This window comes from Schistocerca nitens, chromosome 4 (assembly GCF_023898315.1).
Source record: "Schistocerca nitens isolate TAMUIC-IGC-003100 chromosome 4, iqSchNite1.1, whole genome shotgun sequence".
In the NCBI taxonomy this organism is placed as follows: Eukaryota; Metazoa; Arthropoda; class Insecta; order Orthoptera; family Acrididae; genus Schistocerca; species Schistocerca nitens.
This window is the reverse complement of record NC_064617.1, coordinates 285193666-285215286: the sequence shown is the minus strand read 5'-3', so window position 1 is coordinate 285215286 and position 21621 is coordinate 285193666.

The following is a 21621-nucleotide window of genomic DNA, read 5'->3' as shown; positions in this document are numbered from 1 at the left end:
CCTACCCTGAGGTGACAAAAGCCGTGAGATACCTCCTAATGTCATGTTGGATCTCCCTTTGCCTAGCACAATGCAGCAGTTAGATATGTCATGGACTAAGTCATTAGAAGTCCTCTGCAGAAATATTGAGCCATGTTGCCTCTGCAGCTGTCCATAATTACACAAGTGTTGCTGGCAGGATTTTGTGCACAAACTGACCTTTTGATTATGTCCTATAAATGTTTGATGGCATTCCTGTCGGGTGATGTGGGTGGCCAAATAATTTGCTTGAGTAGTCTAGAATATTCTTAAAACCAGTCGCAAACAATTGTGGTCAGGTGACATGGTGCTTTGTCTTCCATAACAATTCAATTGTTGTTTGGGAATGTGAGATCGATGAAAGTCTGCAAATGGTCTTCAAGTAGCCAAACATAATCATTTCCAGTCAATCATGGGTTCAGTTAGACCAAAAGACCCAGTGCATTCCATGTAAACACAGCCCATGCCATTGTGAAGCTATCACCCACTTGCACAGTGCCTTGTTGACAACTTGGATCCATGGCTTTGTGGGGTCTGCACCACACTCGAACCCTGCCATCAGCACTTACCAGCTGAAATCATGACTCACCTGACCAAGCTACAGTCTTGCACTCGTATGGGGTTCAACTAATATTGTCATGAGCCCAGGAGAGGTGCAGCTGTTGACAAACACACTCAAACACCCTCACATCGATCTTCTGATGCCATAGCCCATTAACACTAAATTTTGTCACATTGCCTTGATGGATACATTCGTCGTTAAGTCCCACATTGATTTCTGCGGTTATTCAACACAGTGTTGCTTGTCTGTTAGCACAAGACAACTCCACACAAACACTGCTGCCCTGTCATCAAGTGAGAGCTGTTGGTCACAGTATTGCCCGTGGGAGAGGTAATGCCTGAAATTGAGTATTCTCAGCACACTCTTGACACTGTGGATCTCAGAACACTGAATTCCCTAACGATTTCCAAAATGGAATATCCCATGCATCTAGATCCACCTACCATTCTGCTTTCAAAGTCTGTTAATTCCCGTCATGTGGCCATAATCGTGTTGGAAACCTTTTCTCAGGAATCACCTGAGTACAAATTGCAGCTCGGACAATTCGCTAACTTTTTATACCTCCTGTACACGATACTACTGCCATATGTATATATGCATATCACTGTACCATGACTTTTGTCATCTCGATGTATTACAGAAAGAGGAAAAACAGGGGAGATAGGCATAATGTTTTTCACTGACGTTAAGCATTGCAAGTGTGCTAATGCTCAGCCAACCTTCAGATTGACCACTGAGGGATGAATTATCAATCTTGTACTGTACTCACTATAAAGGAAGTGAAAATGATACTTAGTGATTAATTTAGTGATCATAGTCTTACAAGGGGAACTTACAGTGGCCCTCTACAGTTTTCTTTATGGTTGGATTTAAAGCTCATTGTCCTGTTATCAAATTTCCTGAAGCCATATGATGCAATTACTAAAAGAAGCGAGAGAGAGAGAGAGAGAAGGGGGAAAAAATCAGACTTCAAAGATCTGAAGATTTTTACAAAAAGGTAAGGCCAAACTTTCAGGAAACATTCCTCACACACAAATAAAGAAAAGATGTTATGTGGACATGTGTCCGGAAATGCTTAATTTCCATGTTAGAGCTCATTTTAGTTTCGTCAGTATGTACTGTACTTCCTCGATTCACCGCCAGTTGGCCCAATTGAAGGAAGGTAATGTTGACTTCGGTGCTTGTGTTGACATGCGACTCATTGCTCTACAGTACTAGCATCAAGCACATCAGTACGTAGCATCAACAGGTTAGTGTTCATCAAGAGCATGGTTTTGCAGTCAGTGCAATGTTTATAAATGCGGAGTTGGCAGCAGCCCATTTGATGTATGGATTAGCACGGAGCAATAGCTGTGACGCGGTACGTTTGTATCGAGACAGATTTCCAGAACGAAGGTGTCCCAACAGGAAGACGTTCGAAGCAATTGATCGGCATCTTAGGGAGCACGGAACAATCCAGCCTATGACTCACGACTGGGGAAGACCTAGAACTACAAGGACACCTGCAATGGACGAGGCAATTCTTCGTGCAGTTGACGATAACCCTAATGTCAGCGTCGGAGAAGTTGCTGCTGTACAAGGTAACGTTGACCATGTCACTGTATGGAGAGTGCTACGGGAGAACCAGTTGTTTCCGTACCATGTACAGCGTGTGCAGGCACTATCAGCAGCTGATTGGCCTCCACGGGTACACTTCTGTGAATCGTTCATCCAACAATGTGTCAATCCTCATTTCAGTGCAAATGTTCTCTTTACGGATGAGGCTTCATTCCAACATGATCAAATTGTAAATTTTCACAATCAACATGTGTGGGCTGACGAGAATTCGCACGCAATTGTGCAATCACGTCATCAACACAGATTTTCTGTGAACGTTTGGGCAGGCATTGTTGGTGATGTCTTGATTGAGCCCCATGTTCTTCCACCTACGCTCAATGGAGCACGTTATCATGATTTCATATGGGATACTCTACCTGTGCTTCTAGGACATGTGCCTTTACAAGTACGACACAACATGTGGTTCATACAGGATGGAGCTCCTGCACATTTCAGTCGAAGTGTTCCGTACGCTTCTCAACAACAGATTCGGTGACCGATGGATTGGTAGAGGCGGGCCAATTCCATGGCCTCCACACTGTCCTGACCTCAACCCTCTTGACTTCCATTTATGGAGGCATTTGAAAGCTCTTGTCTACACAACCCCGGTACCAAATGTAGAGACTCTTCGTGCTCGTATTGTGGACGGCTGTGATACAATACGCCATTCTCCAGGGCTGCATCAGCGCATGAGGGATTCCATGCGACGGAGGGTGGATGCATGTATCCTCGCTAATGGAGGATATTTTGAACATTTCCTGTAACAAAGTGTTTGAAGTCACGCTGGTACATTCTGTTGCTGTGTGTTTCCATTCCATGATTTGAAGAGAAGTAATAAAATGAGCTCTAACATGGAAAGTAAGTGTTTCTGGACACATGTCCACATAACATATTTTCTTTCTTTGTGTGTGAGGAATGTTTCCTGAAAGTTTGGCCGTACCTTTTTGTAACACCCTGTGTGTGATATATAACAGAGATGTATCTATTGAGAGGACAGACAAACATATGTTTCCTGAAGAGAGGTAGTAGCCTTTTCAGTAGTTGCAGGGACAACAGTCTGGATGATTGACCGATCTGACTGTGTAACATCAACCCAATGGCCTTGCTGTGCTGGTACTGTAAACAGCTGAAACCAAGGATAAACTACAGTTGTAATTTTCCCCAAGGGCATGCAGCTCTACAGAATGGTTAAATGACGACGATGACATCCTTGTGGGTAAAATATGCCGTAGGTACAGTAATTCCCGATTTGGATCTCTCAGGAGGATGTCTTGAGGCGGGAAAAAAAACTGGCATTCTGTGAACTGGAGTGTGGAATATTAGAGACAAGTGGGTTAGAAAATTTAAAAAGGGAAATCGATAGGTTAAAGTAGATGTGACTTTTGGTGACAGGAGGAACAGGAACAGGACTTCTGGTCAGCTGAACACAGGGTTATAAATAAAAAAAATCAAATAAGGGTAATGCAGGAATAGGTTTAATAATGTATAAGAAAATAGGAATGTGGATAAGCTACTATGAACTGAACTGCATAGCAAAAGCATTATCGTAGCCAAGATAGACACGACGCCCACACCCACCACAGTAGTGCAAGTTTATAAGCCAACTAGCTCTGCAGATGCTGGAAAGATTGAAGAAATGAATGATGAGGTAAACAAAAATATTCAGATAGTTAAGGGAGATGAAAATTTAATAGTCATGGGAGACTGGAACTCAATAGTAAGAAAAGGAAGAGAAGGCAAAGTAGTAGGTGAATATGGACTAGTAGAAGGAAATGAAAGAGGAAGCTGCTTGGATTAAGAATGATGAAAGAAAGCTGAATATGTGAAAGAGACCTGGAGACAGCAAAAAAGTTTCATACTGACTATATAATGGTAAGACACAGGTTTTGGAACCAGATTTTAAATTATAAGACATTTCTGGGGAGCAGATTGAATTCTGATCACAATGTATTGGTTATGAACTGTAGATTAAAATTGAAGAAAATCCAAAAAGGTCAGTAATTGATTAGATAGGAACTGGATAAGTTGAAAGAAGAGGAGGTTGTTGAGAGTTTCAGAGGGAGCTTTAGGCAATGACTGACAAGAACAGGAGAAAGAAATCTATTAGAAGAAGAACGGGGAATTCTAAGAAGTAGTAAAGAGAGCAGAGGTTCAAATAGGTAAAACAAGGTCCAGTAGAAATCCTTGTATAAAAGGGAGAGATATAAAAAGGCAGAAATGAAGCAGGCAAAAGGGGATACAAAGTATAAAAAATGAGTTTGACAGGTGATACAAAATGGCTAAGCAGTAATGGCTAGAGGACAAATGTAAGGATTTGGAAGCATGTGTTACTATGGTAAAGGTATATATTGCTTACAGGAAAACTAAAGAGGCCATTGGAGAAAAGAGAAGCAGCTATAAGAGTACCAAGAGCTCAAATGGAAAATGAGTCCTAAGCAAAGGAGGGAAAGGTGGAAGGAGTATATAGAGGGTCTGTACATGAGAGATGTACTTGAAGGCAATATTATAGAAATTCAAGAGGATGTAGATGAAGATGAAACAGGAGGTAAAGTACTACGAGAAGAATTTCACAGAGCACTGAAACATCTAAGTCAAAACAAGGCCCCGGGAGTAGAAAACATTTCCATTAGAACTACTGGTAGCCTTGGGAGAGCCAGCCATGACAAAACTCTTCCATCTGGTGAGCAAGATATGAGATAGGTGAAATACCCACAGACTTCCAGAAGAATATAATAATTCCAGTTCCAAAGAAAGCAAGTGCTGACTGATGTGAAAATTACTGAACTGTCAGTTTAATAAGTCATGGTTGCAAAATACTAACACAGATCCTTCACAGAACGGTGAAAAAAGGGAAAAACTGGTAGAAGCCAACCTTGGAGAAGACCAGGTTTAATTCTGGAGAAATTTAAAAACACGCAAGCAATACTGGCCCTACGACTTACCTTAGAGAATAGATTAAGGGAAGGCAAACGTATGTTTATAGAGCATTTGTAGACTTGGAGAAAGCTATTGACTTAAATTTTAACGCATTCAAGGAATGTGGATGTATCATCATCAATAATTTTATTTACAAGATACAGCAGAGACATTCTAATCCCATAATTTTACATACTAGAATAAAGTTGCTGAGTCCATAGTAATCTTCTGTTCTGGAGTTGTTCAGCTTGTTTACAGAGGTGGTAAGGTCTGCTGCAGCAATTCTCCAAGTGAATCTTTCATGTATTTGCAGAATTTAAAATGTATTAATCAGATGTGATTTTAACTGCTTTAATTTCAGATTTGCAAATTTTTCTTAGGGTTATATAGTTGCTCTTGTCCTCACATCTGTCAGTTGTCATGTCCTTAAGCAGGAGTAAAAATATCCCGATTTTATTGAGTTGTGATACGTATCACTTTATAGTATGTCGGGGTTTGTGCCTATTGCTAATGTTGCATCTTTTAGAAATAGGAGGGCAGATACTGTCAAGTGTATGTTTTATGGTGGAAATGAATATGAAGCAGTATTCATTAATATCTTTGACGCTGATTAGTGTATTGGACCACTCTATTAGTTTAAAGTCATTTCACATTCTTCCAATGTTCTCATCACTGAGAACAATGTATGTAGTTAACAGAATTATCAGTAAGCAGGTTTCCAATTTTGAGCCATATGCTGTCATGATTAGATATTCCTAATTTGTTGGTGTCTCATTCGACTTTATTCCTACACAGATTTGTAATTATATTGTCAAGGCATGTTTACATCTTCGTTGGGTTTTCATTTAAGCAATAGAAATTCATTGATCTTAACATATTTAGGAGGCAAATCACACTTTATCTTTACACTTACACCTAGGTTGGTATTTCCTGTGACAAAAATTTCATATTGCTTATATTTGACAGTCATTAAAATTAAAGTAAATGTTTCATCATCACACTAGTGTTCAGTGAAGTGATGCAATAATAAGTTTCTGAATATGTAATGCCACAGCAGGTCCTTCAAAATATGTCTTACACAAAGGTTGGTGAGATGTATGGTTGAATATTCCAAATTCATATTTTTATTGATAATAGATGCACAGTCCACCATGGTCAGTGTTTGGTCTACAGTAACTTGTTGCTAGTGAATAACTGAATTGTACAAACAAGTTTATTCCTGTAATTTTAATCCAGTGTTTATTTACTAAGAGAATGCTGCACTTAATTTCTCACAGCCAGTACAGGAGTTCAGCAACTTTGCTTCATATGGATCGCTCATTTAAATGTACAAGATTGGCTAACTTTTGCATCAGGAGGATGTTTTGTTGGTATGGTTACTGACCAGTGTCTGACACCAAATTCAACAGTTCATAAATATCTGCCAGAAATAGTTGTAAAATGTAATATTCAACATTTACAAATGCAAAAATTGCTTAAAAAACTATTTTAGACTAGTCTCACACTAATATTAGTTCTTCATTATTAAGGTCATGATAATTGGTCCTGCATAATAGTCATGTGGTTCGTTGATTTTAGGTGTGTGAACAGCATTTTCACCCTCATAAAATAGTAACATCCCAGGATGGCATGAGAAACAAAGAAATACCTCACACATTCACCACACTAAGTCTACTTTCAACATCTGTTTTTCCAAATTGCATTCACTATTTGAGCAAAGCCAGAAGCTGGAGGGTTGTTCTTGTTAGTGAAATGCTTGATGTATTAGTATTTGTTTTGAACAAGCAAACAAGACAGGCCTAAATGGGGATAAGTTTTTAACAAGGGTTTCAAGCATTGATAATGTGGGTGATCTGTTAGCTTGTATGGAAAAAGCTGATACGCAGATTAATGAAGCAAATAATACTGAACAAATTTTGAATTTTGGACGTGAGATCAAATGTACACTTGGTTTATCTGAGTGTGAAAAAAAACCAAAAACACACACTTTATGATTGAACAGTTGAAATTACTATCGTCAAAGAAACTTCCATATACTTGGCCATTCACGATGTTTTCTTGTTTATCTTAAAATATTTTTCAGTGTGCTTATAGGTTTAACAGAGATTATGGTTTTGTTGTAGGCCCTCATCCATCAACAATTCAAATTATGTGTTCTGGTATTAATTTAGGCCCTCAGGAAGAGCAGTGTGAAAATCATTTTTTTGTCGTAATTATATAAAAGGTAAATGTAAAATTCTTGAACCACATGAACGCATGTCAACCTTCTAATAGATGTAGTACATGTAAAAGAATATTTTGACTATGTAGGAGGTAGGTTTGTTGGTATGATTAATGATGAATGTCTGGCAGCAAGTTCAGCATAAGTTTTCATGATTAGTAGCATACTGAGTAATTTTAAAGATGTTCATATTTTACCAGCCAAGAAATTAACACGTAATAATTTGCATCAATGGATTAAAAGAATCATATTGGGTCTCAAAGATACAGGATTCAAAGTCTTGACTGTAATATCAAATAATAATTCCATTAATAGAAAGGCAGTGTCATCATTTTCAAAGCCCCCTTCAGTCTCTCATTGTAAAGATTCTATATGATCCTTGTTTTTTGTAACTGACTCAGTACAGACTATGAAGTGTGTCTGGTGTAATTGTTTAAAGAAAAAAAATCCTGTATTATGATTTACCCCATATATCAGAACAGTGATTCTTACAAGCATTATGCGTGTTTTTACATTTTAGTGAAGCTGTATGATCTTGAACATGAAAAACTGGTAAAACAATATATGAAAAGGATAGTTGCTAGTCGCCATACAGCGGAGATGCTGAGTCGCAGAACGGCACAATAGAAAGACTGTGGGAAACTTAGCTTTCAGCCAACAAAGCCTTGTCGAAAGTAGACAGCATACATGCACTCGTGCAAACATAAGTAACACACACATGAACACAGTCTCTGGCAGCTAGAGCCAGACTGTGAGCAGCAGGGCATTATAGGAGAGGCAACCAGGTGAGGGTAAGGAGGAGGCTGGTGCAGGGATAGCAGGGTAGGAGTTGGGGACAATAAAGTGCTGCTGAGTGTGTACAGGGATGACGTAGAGAGTGGGGCAGCTAGGTGCTGTCAGTTGGTTAGACGGAGGATGGGGGAGGAGGGTTAGTGATCCAGGAGATAAGTAAAAAAGACTGGGTGTGTTGGTGGAATGAGGGCTGTGTATGCTGTAATGGGAAGGGCGAAGGAGACTAACAAAGGTTGAGGCCAGGAGCATTACAGGAATATGGGATATATTGCAGGGAGAGTTCCCACTTGCGCAATTCAAAAAAAGCAGGTGTTGGTGGGAAGGATCCAGATGGCAGAGGCTGTGAAGGATGTGTTGGGCAGCATGCTCAGTAATGGGGTGGTCCACTTGTTTCTTGGCCACAGTATGGCGGTGGCCATTCATGCGGACAGACAGCTTGTTGGTTGTCATGCCTTTGTGCCTTTCTGCGACTCAGCATCTCCACATTCATACATTCCATCCTGGATTTTTCATTGATTGAAAAACTGGTAAAATACTGTTACAGTCTGAAAACAATAAGACCAAATAACTCTGAAAAATGCTAACCTAGCTCTGGAAATTTTCAGTGATGTCACAGCTCTTCAGATACTAAGCTCAACACACTCCTTAGGAAACTGCAAATTACATTAGATTGTGTGTCAAACATGTGTAAAAGCACCATTTAAACCCAATAGGTTTAATGATGATTTCATGAGTGTCGTTAAAATGATGTACAGTTGCTGAACCCTAAGTATACATATCTTAAAGGAATGTTAGAATAGCTGTGTAGATGGGAAAAATTAAACATCTGATACCCTGAGGGCTCCTTAACAAAAGAAACATATGTCAACAATACAACCTTTTATAAAATTGTCTGAATATTGTATTAATGAGTTGCAGTTCTCCTGCTTTTTACCAGGAAAGTTTCAAACTGATTGGCTAGAAGAGAGATTTGGAAAGTATCGGCAGTTATGTGTGAGATCAGTACAATTTTAGTATTAGGGAAGTGTATGAGGTAGAGAAGAAGCTATGTTTGCAGTCTGTAATTGGGCTAAATTTAAAATACTGTTTTCTGTAAGATCAGTATACAGTCCATACAGTATTTTTTCTCTGATGTAGGCCTACCAATACTGACATTGATTCCTTCCTTATATGATAAAATAATAGATAATTCATCAAAAATTAATGAAAATTCCAGTGAAGATTTGTCCTCGTATTTTCAAATACCAGGCTATTTTTGCTACTTTGTTTTGAAACATACAAAATGCTTAAAGATATTCCAGTGTTAGATGACACTTTAGGCTCTCGGGCAATGTATTCCCTATTATGGAAAGTGAGCAGAGGGAAACTGCTTATTCCTTGTTCTAAGGTTATCGTGTGATTGTCACTGCTTCTCTGACTTTAAAGAAATTGTGTGATAAGATTAAAAACAAGTTTCTTAAAGTACGAAATCAGAGAGAACTGGTTTCATATCTGGCTTGGAATTCAGTTTTAGTGAATGAACTGCTGTAGGAAAGAGACTGTTGCACCTGAAGTGAACTTTAATTGTATACAATCTGCTGAATTTATACGATAGAATTTGGCTGCGGTACATATTCTCCGTATAAGTAACAACAGTATTTGTATTCATTACTACTGTGTTCCTCATAACTGTTTTGATTAGTAAAGCTATTACTTAAAAAAAGACACATTAATGCACCAGTTAATGTGAAATGAACGAATGGTCTGGTTCTAGACATCTTATACTTAGAATTTTTTTTCCCCCGTTATGCTGAAGCTTGCTCCAACTATTATTAAGGTCATGTTTTGATGAGCTGTACAAGTGGACACATTGTGTGCCTCATTAGTTCCAGCTGTAATACCATTTTTTTGGTCTTAATACATCAAATTTTGAGAATCCAATTTGGACCTGTGGGTAGTTTAATTTGAAATGTTTGTACACTTCTCTTAGGTTTCATAAAATTACTCATTCTTTGAGTATGCATAAGCTTGCCACCACCATCTTTTCCCATAGAAATGTATTCCTTTCCGCCAAGTATTTGCGTGCTAGTATCATCAGAACAATACAACTTTTTCACTAACAAAAAAGTTTTGGCAGACAGGGACTGTCCAGGCTTAGGATCTGGAGAAGAAAGTATGCTTTTCTCTTCCACATTTAAAATGTACTTGCTTACTCCAAACTCTCTTCCCTATTTCTGGGTAGGGAAGTCAACGCTAATAATTTTTCACTTTTGCTACAAACGTAAAATTTACCTTTTAGAAACATGAAATTTACCTTTGATCAATCCTTTCTGCTTGTGAAACATCACAGCCAAGTATTTTCTGGTTTTCACCCATTTCTCCCTGAAAGAAGATTTCACTTAATTTGCACGCAGAATTGTCCACTATCTTTGCAATATTCCTTTGAGTTGATTCATTCTTTTTTCATTACTGGGGATTTTCCTTTTGAAGTCAGAGGCGTTTAACAAGTGCAAGCCTTCTTCGGCATCCACAAACTCAGACATCTGATGTGTTACAACTCTGTAGTACTTTTCATAATATTTTTTGCCCTTCACCTATATATTTATTTTTCTGTCAAAACAAAAAATTCTGATTTTGAAATTTTAAGACTAAAAAACTGGTTTTGGAAAATTCAGCATTTCTATGAATATGGTAAAGCAGTACACTTTTTAAACCTGACAAAAAAACTCAGTGAAGTGGTACAAATTTCAGATCTGTAAGTCAAATAGTTTGGAGATATGGCCTTCTTAAGACTGCAGAAGTAACAAAAATTGCACAGTTATAACTCTAAAATGAAAAGCCGAAAAAAATCATTGTGGATTTTTCCTTATTTTGTTCGGTAGAACAAAATGACAAAAACTTGCAAAATTTGAAACCATAACACGCAAATTTAATTTTTTATAGTTGATTTCACATGGAAGAACCCTCGTGTTTTCATTATGAAATGTGTGTAGTTAAAAACATGTCTGTAGGCCTAATTAAGCTATCTGGATTTTCAGTTTCAAAACAGGTAAGTTCAGTGTATGTAATAATTGATATGAGACTGGTTTTATTAACATAGTGATGTAGTAAGTCAGTAGAAGTACAAAATATAGCCACAGTAAAAACTACTTGTGGTTGGTTAAGACTTACATGACTACTCTTGGAGGGTGGGCTACTCAGTGTGCAGGCCTTCTTAATCTAGATGGCATTGTCTATACCCCTCCACACAAGTCAAGTGACACCATATGGAAGAGAACGACATGTGAGCTATGGTGTGACATATGGGCCACCAATTTCAATCAAGTTTTACGAGGACATTCTAGATTTAAAATAGACACTTGTCACAGCTTTTTGCTAGACACTCCTGGTTTTAAAAAAAATAGAGGTCAAAGTTGATGATGGAAAATCATACTTTCAATGCTATGCATTGAAAGATCTTCTAAAAACATACATTTTATTAATATAATGTGGGGTCCAAAGTTGATAACATTAGAATCATTATTTCTGTGTTTTTATGCTGTAGCTTGGGTACATGTCATTCTATGCATCTAGCAGAGAGAGGTTCGTGGCCAAGGCGTTAGGTTACCAAACCACTGTTCTGTATTTGATTCTTGGTCATGGCCTTTTTTTTCATTGAGTATTTTCTTTTAGTTTATCTGATAATTTTCTGGTAGAACACTTTTCTCTGTCTTCTTTAAGCAAAATATTTGGAGCTATCTTCTTCATGATACATAGCACAAAAATGCACCTAAAGTATATTATTTTGTGATCCTATCTATTCATGAGTGTTCTCACAATCAGTGAGGTGAAACTATCATAGAAACAGGTGAAACATAAATATTTCTCACACTAAATGCAGATCTACCAGATACCAATTTGAGTGAATCATGAAACTTGAAGACGAGAGAGTAGATCTGCACCTGCTTTTCAACCTCGGTTGGCACTGAATCACAAGGCCGATTGACTGCCAAGAGGCAGAGGATGCAGTGAATGACCACATGCCAGTAGGAGTATCCTGACATACACCCTTAAGGCATATCACAGATGCCTTGCCTCATCGATACAGGAGCTGTGAGTATTTGCCCATCGACGTTACCTGCCTCCTACACCGATGACTTATGACAAGGGATGGTAGGATGAGTGCATACCAAGTGTATAAAGCATATCAGGGAGATACAGGCCTGGACCACTGGCTATGGACCAATGCCTGAATTTTGATAGCATCTGCTCTGCTGTGATGTCACATGATTTTGCAGTCTTGTGATGAAATTCTTTGCCTTTCAGAAAAAGTACACTTAACATTTTTCAAAGAGTTATATTTCATTTGTATTACTTTCACGGTGCAGGTTGGTCATCATCATCATCAAGTCATGTCATAGCGTCCACCCCACAAATTGAGTATCAGCATGGGAATCTCATTACTTGGTATCCCATATCCTTTCTTGTGTAAAATTTAATCCTGTACTGGTAAACCCTACACCTCTAAGGGAATTATACCCTACTTACCAATCATAATGGTGGGTACTTAAAAAAAAAAAGAGATTGAGAGTAGATCCCAACATATAGTAAGTAAACTACAGCAACCGGACTGGGACATAACAATATGGTGCATTGAATTCAGATGATGGGCATTCACACCATGTGTTGTGATGACTTTCTAAAATTTAACATAGACTTAATGCACTTTAGATTTCATTGAAATTCATCATTAGTATAAAACACATTAAGGATATGCTGGCTCAAGTTGAGTGGAGCCAACAGAAGCTTATTACTTGGTTGAGTTTCTTATTATTCTGTGCCTATGCCTGTGTGTGTGTGTGTGTGTGTGTGTGTGTGTGTGTGTCATGAAAGTATCTGAATGGATCAGAGCTGCTAACAGCTGGCATAAGCTAGCTGCATCAGGTATCTGCCAGAGCGCAAACTTACCAAAAAGAAAAATTCTTGCAGCAGTGTGGTGCACACATGCATGGGTCAACAAAAAACAACACACGGTTCAAGTAGAGCCATCTTATGATGCGGAGGTGTTTTCCCAGAGTCTACTCCATGCAATCCACAGACCGTGTAAGCTGAGCCCAATGCGCACTCACCACCAACATATACGGAAGTTGTCACTTTCTGTTCACTTTCACTTTAATCTCATCATGTCCATAGTGCCCCATGATCCTGAAGAAAATTCACTACTTTCTGGACATACATCCATTGTTCTCTTGCAGTTGCACAACTGGATGATGCACTTGCTTCAGTGATGAGTGTAGAGCCACCTTAGATCAGTGCTAGTTGTAATAGTGTGTAAACACCATTACCATGATCACCAGTCAATAGATGTTGCAAACATTTCATTTGCCAATGGTTCATTTACTCTTTTTGTGTAGAATAAATATATTTATGAGAAACGTACTTCGTCAACATTCGTCGTGACACTGTCACCATAGCCCTGTGCAGGAGTAAGCCAGCTCCCTACATGATTGACATGTACTTTTTCACTTAATGTGTCCTCTACACTGAGAGCACAGAGCATTTTTCATTAGTCTCCAATGTCCTTTTATGTAGTTTTCCTTTGTCCTGCATCTCTCCTAGTACTGCAATAAGAAATATGATGATTATTTCTTGTCTTAACACTTGTGTTCTTATTCTGTCTTCAATTCAATTCGCTTCGAACTTACTGACTACTTAAGTTTATGGCCTGGAAATGCATACATAAACTATTCGGTTTGATGAGTTTGTTTGCATGGCCATCCTCCAGCAACCAACACATAAGAAATATTAGGTTTGGGTTTAATCATTAAAGCATTGAATACAGTTGCTCCCTTGGTAAATGACATAGCAGATATTTATCTGCTTGTGGCTACATTATTTGCCGCCACCTACACTCTGTGCGTGTGATGTCTGTTATAATGCTTTGTACAAAAAGGACAATACACTCCAGAAATTACCTAATACATTCACAGAGATACAGAAAGGCTGGTCCAGTTCTAAGCTTCAGGAGGCAACAGCTCCCATTATTGCTGATACAGAAACATAAAAACTGATCAAAGCATTTAATTCTCAGAACAATAAATTATTTTCTGAAGGAATATATATTTTCTTCATGGTCTGAAACATTTATCAATTTTTACGTCTTTCTGTAGGCCATACTAATCGGCCTTTCTGTTGAAACTTCCTCGCAGGTTAAAACTGTGTGCCACACCAAGACTCTAACTCGGGACCTTTGCCTTTCGTGGGAAAGTGCTCTACCGAGTTCGGGTCTCGGTACGGCACACACTTTTAACCTGCCAGGAAGTTTCATATCAGCGCACACTCCGCTGTAGAGTGAAAATTTCATTCTAACCTTTCTGTTTCTTACGCTTCTGTCAGTTGATGTACAAGTGAGTAAACACATTCAACAGCATGTGGTTCAGCCATTTCATACCATAAAAAACAATGTGAAGACTCTCAAATCTGCTTCAACTGTTAATAATGGTAATATACTCTAAACAGCTAAAGAAACTGGTACACTCATGAAATGGTCGTACTGGAAAATCCCCACTTCATCACTACCTCGAAAATGCTGTGGCCCATTCCTCATGTGCTGACAACAAAATGTTCAAACTCCCTTAAATCTTGATAACCTGCCATTTTAGCAGTCATAAGCAAACTAACAACTGCGCCAGACAGTTGTTGTCTTATGTAGGCGTTGTCAACTGCAGTGCCATATTCTGCGTGTTTACAATCTCTGTATTTGAATACACATACCTATACCAGTTTCTTTGGCACTTCATTGTATAATTCTGCAGAAAATGTAGTTGCAATGATATTAGTTGATGTAAACTTTGACAAACAATCATAAATGACTTCTCTTAACACAAAAAGCACTAATAGCGCACTTCCACATAAAATGACTACTAAGATTCGCAATTTCATTGGTTACATTGCACAACCACTTCATCAGTTCTTTGGGAATAAAACTAGTGTACTTATTACTCAAAATGATAACCTGGCTGTAGTAGGAACTAGCTTTTATTATGTAATTAGGTAGAGCCACACTCCAGTTAAAGTAGTGTGCAGTATTATTTCACACTGCAAGCATGGAAAGTGATCACGGAAAATGTCTTCACAAGAAGGTGCAGTTGGTTGCACTTACATTTGTTGACGTGAGAAGAAGGGATTGATCATGCCAAAGGAGAAGGCTTTGGGACATGAAATCAAAATTTAAAAATTGAGCATGAAGATAGTTTGCAAATCGTGAAAGGAGAGTGGAATTTAAGATTCTACGCCAAAGAAGAATGAGAAGGTGCGCGCAGTAAGTATTATATTGACAATGTGAATAAATGTGTTATAAGGCAGCAGTTTCTATATCACAAACATTATAAAGGAAACTAAAAAAAAAAAAAAACTACACTGTGTTTGTCACACGGAGCTGAACTTCATGGATAGCAAAGAAACTCAGAAAAATTGTTCTGTCTATGTGATTTAGTTTCAGAATATGCCTAAATAAATGTGTTATGTGCAAACAAGAGGGAATCAAAATCAAAGCAGGTATAATATGGATTCACACATATTGTACTAAATATAAGTAAAGGAAAGCAGTAATTAATCCTAAGTTTGTTTTGAACACTACAGCACTTTACTGGCTTCGTCCTGTTGGAGGTGGTATGGCATTACTTTCCTCTGATCTTTGAATTGACTGACCCTGCCAGTTAGAATATAGGGGGCATGTGGATTCCAAAACACGGAGCAACTCGTTACCAGAGTGAAAGAAGTGATGAGTGACACGTACAAATCCCAGAAAATAAATATTGACAGTGTGCAAGTAGTATTGTAAAAAAAAAGTCCCAGGTAGCATTTAAATGTTGTGCATATGGGGGGGGGCTGTGATTGTGACATTGTTTTCACTCCGGATTGTTCGGGATGGGTTTTCTCCAAGCCCATTTAACCTGATTGTTAGAACCCCTGAAAATAACCGGTTTCTGAAATAATCGATATTCATTTTTTTATTCCTATTTCTTGTAATAAATGCAGAAATCAAACTTAAAGACTGAAAAATTTTGACTTGCCCAGTTTAAAAATATTCAAGTAATTAGGCAAATAAAATAATCTGTCTACAGTTTGCTGATTTTCTCAAAAAGTGAATATTACAAATATTCTCCTGCTCTTCCAATTTTTTGAAACTGTTCTTAAAAATAATGTTGTAATTGGGATCATACCACTATTTGGGCATTACAAATAGTCAGTGCTAAAGGGTGAAATCTGTGGTGGAAGAACATTTTTCGTGTTGTCAGTTTTCAAAGGCTGCAAGCAGATAAAGAAGTTGCACTCACCCCCAGGACCACAGACATACATTACTAGAGTGGCAATAGTTTTCACTGGCGTCACAGTGGCATGCAAGCCAACACCTTGGAATCGCAAAGGACTTGTAAACAGGTCTTTGTTTACTGATGAAACAGTTGTAAGAATGGGGATGAACTGATACAATGTAGCTATGTTACCTTTAGAAATTCGACATAATGGGCAATACATGCCTTGTTTTTGGCCGTAACTTTCCTTACAACACACTGAAGATGGGAAAATGTTCCAATGCATGCATAACTAGAAACATCTTGCATATTTTTGCTTTAGTAGCATATATAAGGCTAAATAAATGGATTACAGTTTGTCTTATCTGAAAAACCAGGAGTGTTTAAAGAGCTCACATATATTTAAAGGAGTTTAATCAATGTAGTATCAACACACGTAGCTTATGACATGCTTTTAACCAGTTTTGATCAACTTCAGCTTTTCTTCAAATGGCAAAATTTGTCATGAAAGTGCTCCTACAAGTAGATAATGCTATTTGTTGTTGATAACAAGTGTGTATTCGTTCGAGCGTTATTACCAAAATTACAGCCTGCTTTAAACGTGTGTGTAGTGTACAGGGTGAACATAAATAAAACCGACAAGCTGCAGGGGTGGATACCTGACTAGAAATGGAGGTAAAAAGGTCCTATAAACAAGTGTCCAGAAATTGACTAAGTGGCTGCAATGATAACAAATTGTATGACCTTGCGGGAGTATTCACTACTGAAGATTCAATGAACACGCCAGCCGAAGTCGAAAAGTTACGAAATGAACCACAAAAAGTAAACAAACCGTTGCTCGATGAAGTTCCAACTTCTAACATTGTAAAATACGGAAAAATGTGTGTGTTATGCGAAAGCCACGGGCGTGGAATTGCCGCAGTGATAACGGAAAAATACAATTACAGGGCAAATGGTTTCATGAAGCTTGGGGCTCCATTAAGTGAACTAAAAAACCTTACAAAATTACGTGAAGTAACTAGTTTGTGTAAGGATGACTTTGTTGTATTGCTGGGAGGATCAAATGATGTATATAGAAATGAGTTGTTCAAGGCTAGCACAGAATTGAGAAAATGCCTCAATAATTTATCTCACACGAATGTACTCATTGTAAATATCCCGCAAACAAGAGTTCAGTGAAATGTGTACTCCCTTCGTAAATGCAGACGTTATTGACATAAACAGTTTGGAGTGAAGGCTCCATACAGTTCACGGTCTTCATTTGAATCCATTAGGAAAGGAGGTACTTACGGAAATTTTTTTTTACTATTTCGCGGTGCAATGAAGTACCCAGGACAAGTGGAAGTCGGTCTTAAGTAACAAAGCGTTCTTTTCATGCAGCGAACAATATAGCCATCAATCAGTGTCAATGGATCGGTTGGTAGGACATGTTTTGAGGCATCAAGGGATCACAAATTTAGCATTGGAGGGCAGCGTGGGGGGTAAAAATCGTAGAGGGAGACCAAGAGATCAATACACTAAGCAGATTCAGAAGGATGTAGGTTGCAGTAGGTACTGGGAGATGAAGAAGCTTGCACAGGATAGAGTAGCATGGAGAGCTGCATCAAACCAGTCTCAGGACTGAAGACCACAACAACAACAACAACAACAACAACAAGTGTCAAATCAAGAAATGGTTTAAAACCAATAGGCCAAAAAGTAACATTCAAGATGGGAAATAAATTACGAAATGGTTCAAGCCAAAAAGAAATGAAGCACAAATTTTGCAAGCTCCAAAAATACCGGAAGACAAACAAGCTGCTGTACGTGTGTCTTCCAGAACAAGGAAAGCTCCAGAGAGGAACAGCGATTTTTTATGGCTGGCACCAGGGAAATCACTTCAGCTCCATCCAGATCTAGTGCCATCAAGAATGTAACTATGGATGTAAGTACACAATATCAAAGTGACAAAGAAATGTACAAGCCAAGTGAGCAAGCTGATGGGCTGCTACAGAAGAATACAGACCTACCCTTTTGTGAGGATGGCTCATTAAATAATAGGTCTTTAAAAAAATAAAATTGATGATCTTAGTAGTAACTGTGTAATGCATTGTAATATAAATGGTTTAAGTGCTGAATATTCATGTGACTGAAGCTCTAAGTTAGATGAGCTACAAATTTTTTTGTCTGAATTTCTAAATGTTAAAGTAATTTGTTTAAATGAACACTGGCTTAGTAGTGATACCATAAAAATCTTAAATAAAATTGAAAACTTCAAGGTGGCTACCAGCTTTTGTAGGATAAATGTCACGAGGAGGTTCATGCATACTCATTCATTCTGATTTAGATTACCATGTAAGATGTGACTTCAATTGTTTTAATGAAGAGTGTATTTTTGAGGGTTGCTGTGTTGAGTTAAAGGACTTAAATGTTGTTATAATATCAATTTATAGAATCCCAGGGAAGGTGACAACTGAGCATTTCCTACATAAATTTCAGAGTTTGTTAGAATACCTCAGTAAAGAAAAGAGGAAAAAAATAGTAGTTGCTGCTGATTTCAACATCAATGTGTTGAATGAAACATGTGAGGTATCAAAATTTGCAGACTTAATAAAAAAATATGGCTTCAAATTAAATTTTTCTGGATCTACAAGAGAAAATGCTCAGTCAGCTACATGCATTGACAATATTACGTATTTGACGATGGATATAAATTTTGTCTAGATCTAGGAATTTCTGATCATTCAGCATTATTCATTGAGCTACCCAGAGCAGGTAGAGAAGTCCCACGTAAAAAAGCTTATGTAAAAAGGATCTTCAACCAAGAAACTGACACTATTCCATGATAAGCTGAAAAATATTTCATGCACAGCAAATTTTGAAGCATTTCTAAGGGATTTTCTAAGTGTTTTCAATGAAATGTTTCCACAAAAACTTATGTTAATAAAATGACAAAACGGATCACTAAAGGTATAAAAATCTTCAGTGTTAAGAAAAGGCAGCTACATAGGGAACTAAGGCGTAATAAAAAAAATTGAATTTATTGAATATGTTAAACGATACAAAAGTACATTTAAGAAAGTTAAAGCAGCAAAGCATAAATTAACCTTAAAACATGAGTATAAATCAAAGGCAGTGTTGTCAGTTGTAAAACGCGAATTAGGTATCAAAGCTTCTACACATGGAATTAGTACAATTAAGCTCAAAGATGAGATCATTGTAAATCTGGCTCGAATTTCAGAATGCTTCAATGAGTTCTTCATTAATGTAGTGAAACCAGAGGTTAATGTTGCAGATTATGAGAACAATGTATGTCCCTTGGGACTAAATCATAATTCTGAATGCCTCACAAAATTCAAAAGTTTCAACAATAGATCTAGGAAAAAATTATATTAAAACTAAAACACACAAATTCTGCAGGTTGGGATGGAATACCAGCAAAAGTCCTAAAATGTGTGTAAAATAATAGGATACCCACTGTCTAAAATAATAAACCAATCCTTTGAACAAAGAAGCTTCCCAGAGGTGCTGAAGTACACAAGTAAAACCGTTGCTCAAAAAAAGGGTCAAGAGAGGATATGGGGAATTATCGTCCCATCTCCTTCCTTCCAGTCCTATCATAAATCTTTAAAAATGCTGCTGCAATGCAGATTCGAAATTTTATGGAGAAATATATTATTACGGAAAACCAATTTGGTTTCCAGCATGGCAGAAGTACCATTGATGCAATTAACAAGTTTATCGACAAGATCAGCACATCATTAGACAACCATAATAAAGTTGCAGGAATCTTTTGCGATCTCTCAAAAGCCTTTGACTCTGTAAATCATGCACTACTCATCTGTACAGGATGAGCGTATAGGCAGGCGGTGGGCGTTATGGAATGATTAGGGTTATTTTTAGAGAAAGGCCATTTATTGGCTAAAGCATGTTGAAAGGGGGCTACATAGGCCTAGGGAGGTGAGGGTGAGCCAGAGCTTAGTTTAGCGAACATTGCTTGCGAAGCTACCGAAAGTTGTTGTCTGCCAAAACTAAGTCCACAGTGCCGCAGCACCGGGAGAAGTTCAATGCTACAGGGTGCGCATCCGACTCTCAGGTGAGCAAGAATACAAGAGAGCGAGCCCGGCGACTGGCGGCCGGGTATATCGACACACCACGCGGCTTCCTCCGCCCTGATTGGTCAGGACCGAGCAAACCGTGCGGGCGGCATGGAACTTTCCAGAGCGTTGCCTGCTAAGCAACGCCTGGGGCAGCGTTACCTCATAAGCGCATGAGAGAGGCGCGTGAACAAGTCATCGGTGCTGACTTCTGTTGCTAAACCGTGGGACGAAAGAATTTACAGGCAGCTAACACTGCCGGCCGAGGCTTGGCCGTAACAAGAAAAATGAAGTTATCGTGGCCTTGTTGTCTGGCTCATCCTTTACACATCTATAAGCTTGACAAGTATGGGATCAAGGTTAATGTTCTAAATTTACTTCATACTTATCAAATAGGAAACAGAGTGATTGTCTCATCAAATGCAGCAAATTACTATTCAGAATGGAAAACAGTAGCCCACTGTGTTCCTCAAGGCTCGATTCTAGGACCTATTCTGTTTTTGTTCTATGTTAATGATTTACCGAACAATATAAATGCTCCACCGATTTTATTTGCAGATGACAGATCTGTATTAATTGAAAACCAGGAGCCAGAAAACATCCCTCTCTACATAATAAACACAATGAACAAATTAGAAACATGGTTCCAACTGAATGGATTATGATTGAACATCCCCCAAACCCACATGGTCCAATTCAGAACAAAACAGTCAAAGCCCCAAGAAATTAAAATAACTCAAAAATCAGGATATAGAAGAAGTGTATTCTGTGAAGTTTTTAGGGTTAAACCTAGATAAAAATTTAAATTGGAATAAACATGTTGACTACCTGTTAAATTATGTAGCTTTGCATTTGCTATGCAAATATTAGCTGGTGCAACAGACAATACAAGAAAAATTGCATACAACAACTACTTTCAATCAGTTGTAAGGTATGGTATTAGGGGGCACACTAAAATTACAGAAAAGAATAATAAGGAACATGTGTACTGCCCATCCAAGGACATGTCACCCACTATTTGAAAAACAAGTTAAGTTTCATCCTTATACATCTATGATATAGTCTTTCTACACAGCAATTTAGAGTTATTTGAGAAAAACTGTTTCAATCACATGTATAACACGAGAAACAAAGAATTTTATGCTTCCCACTCATCGCTTAAACCTA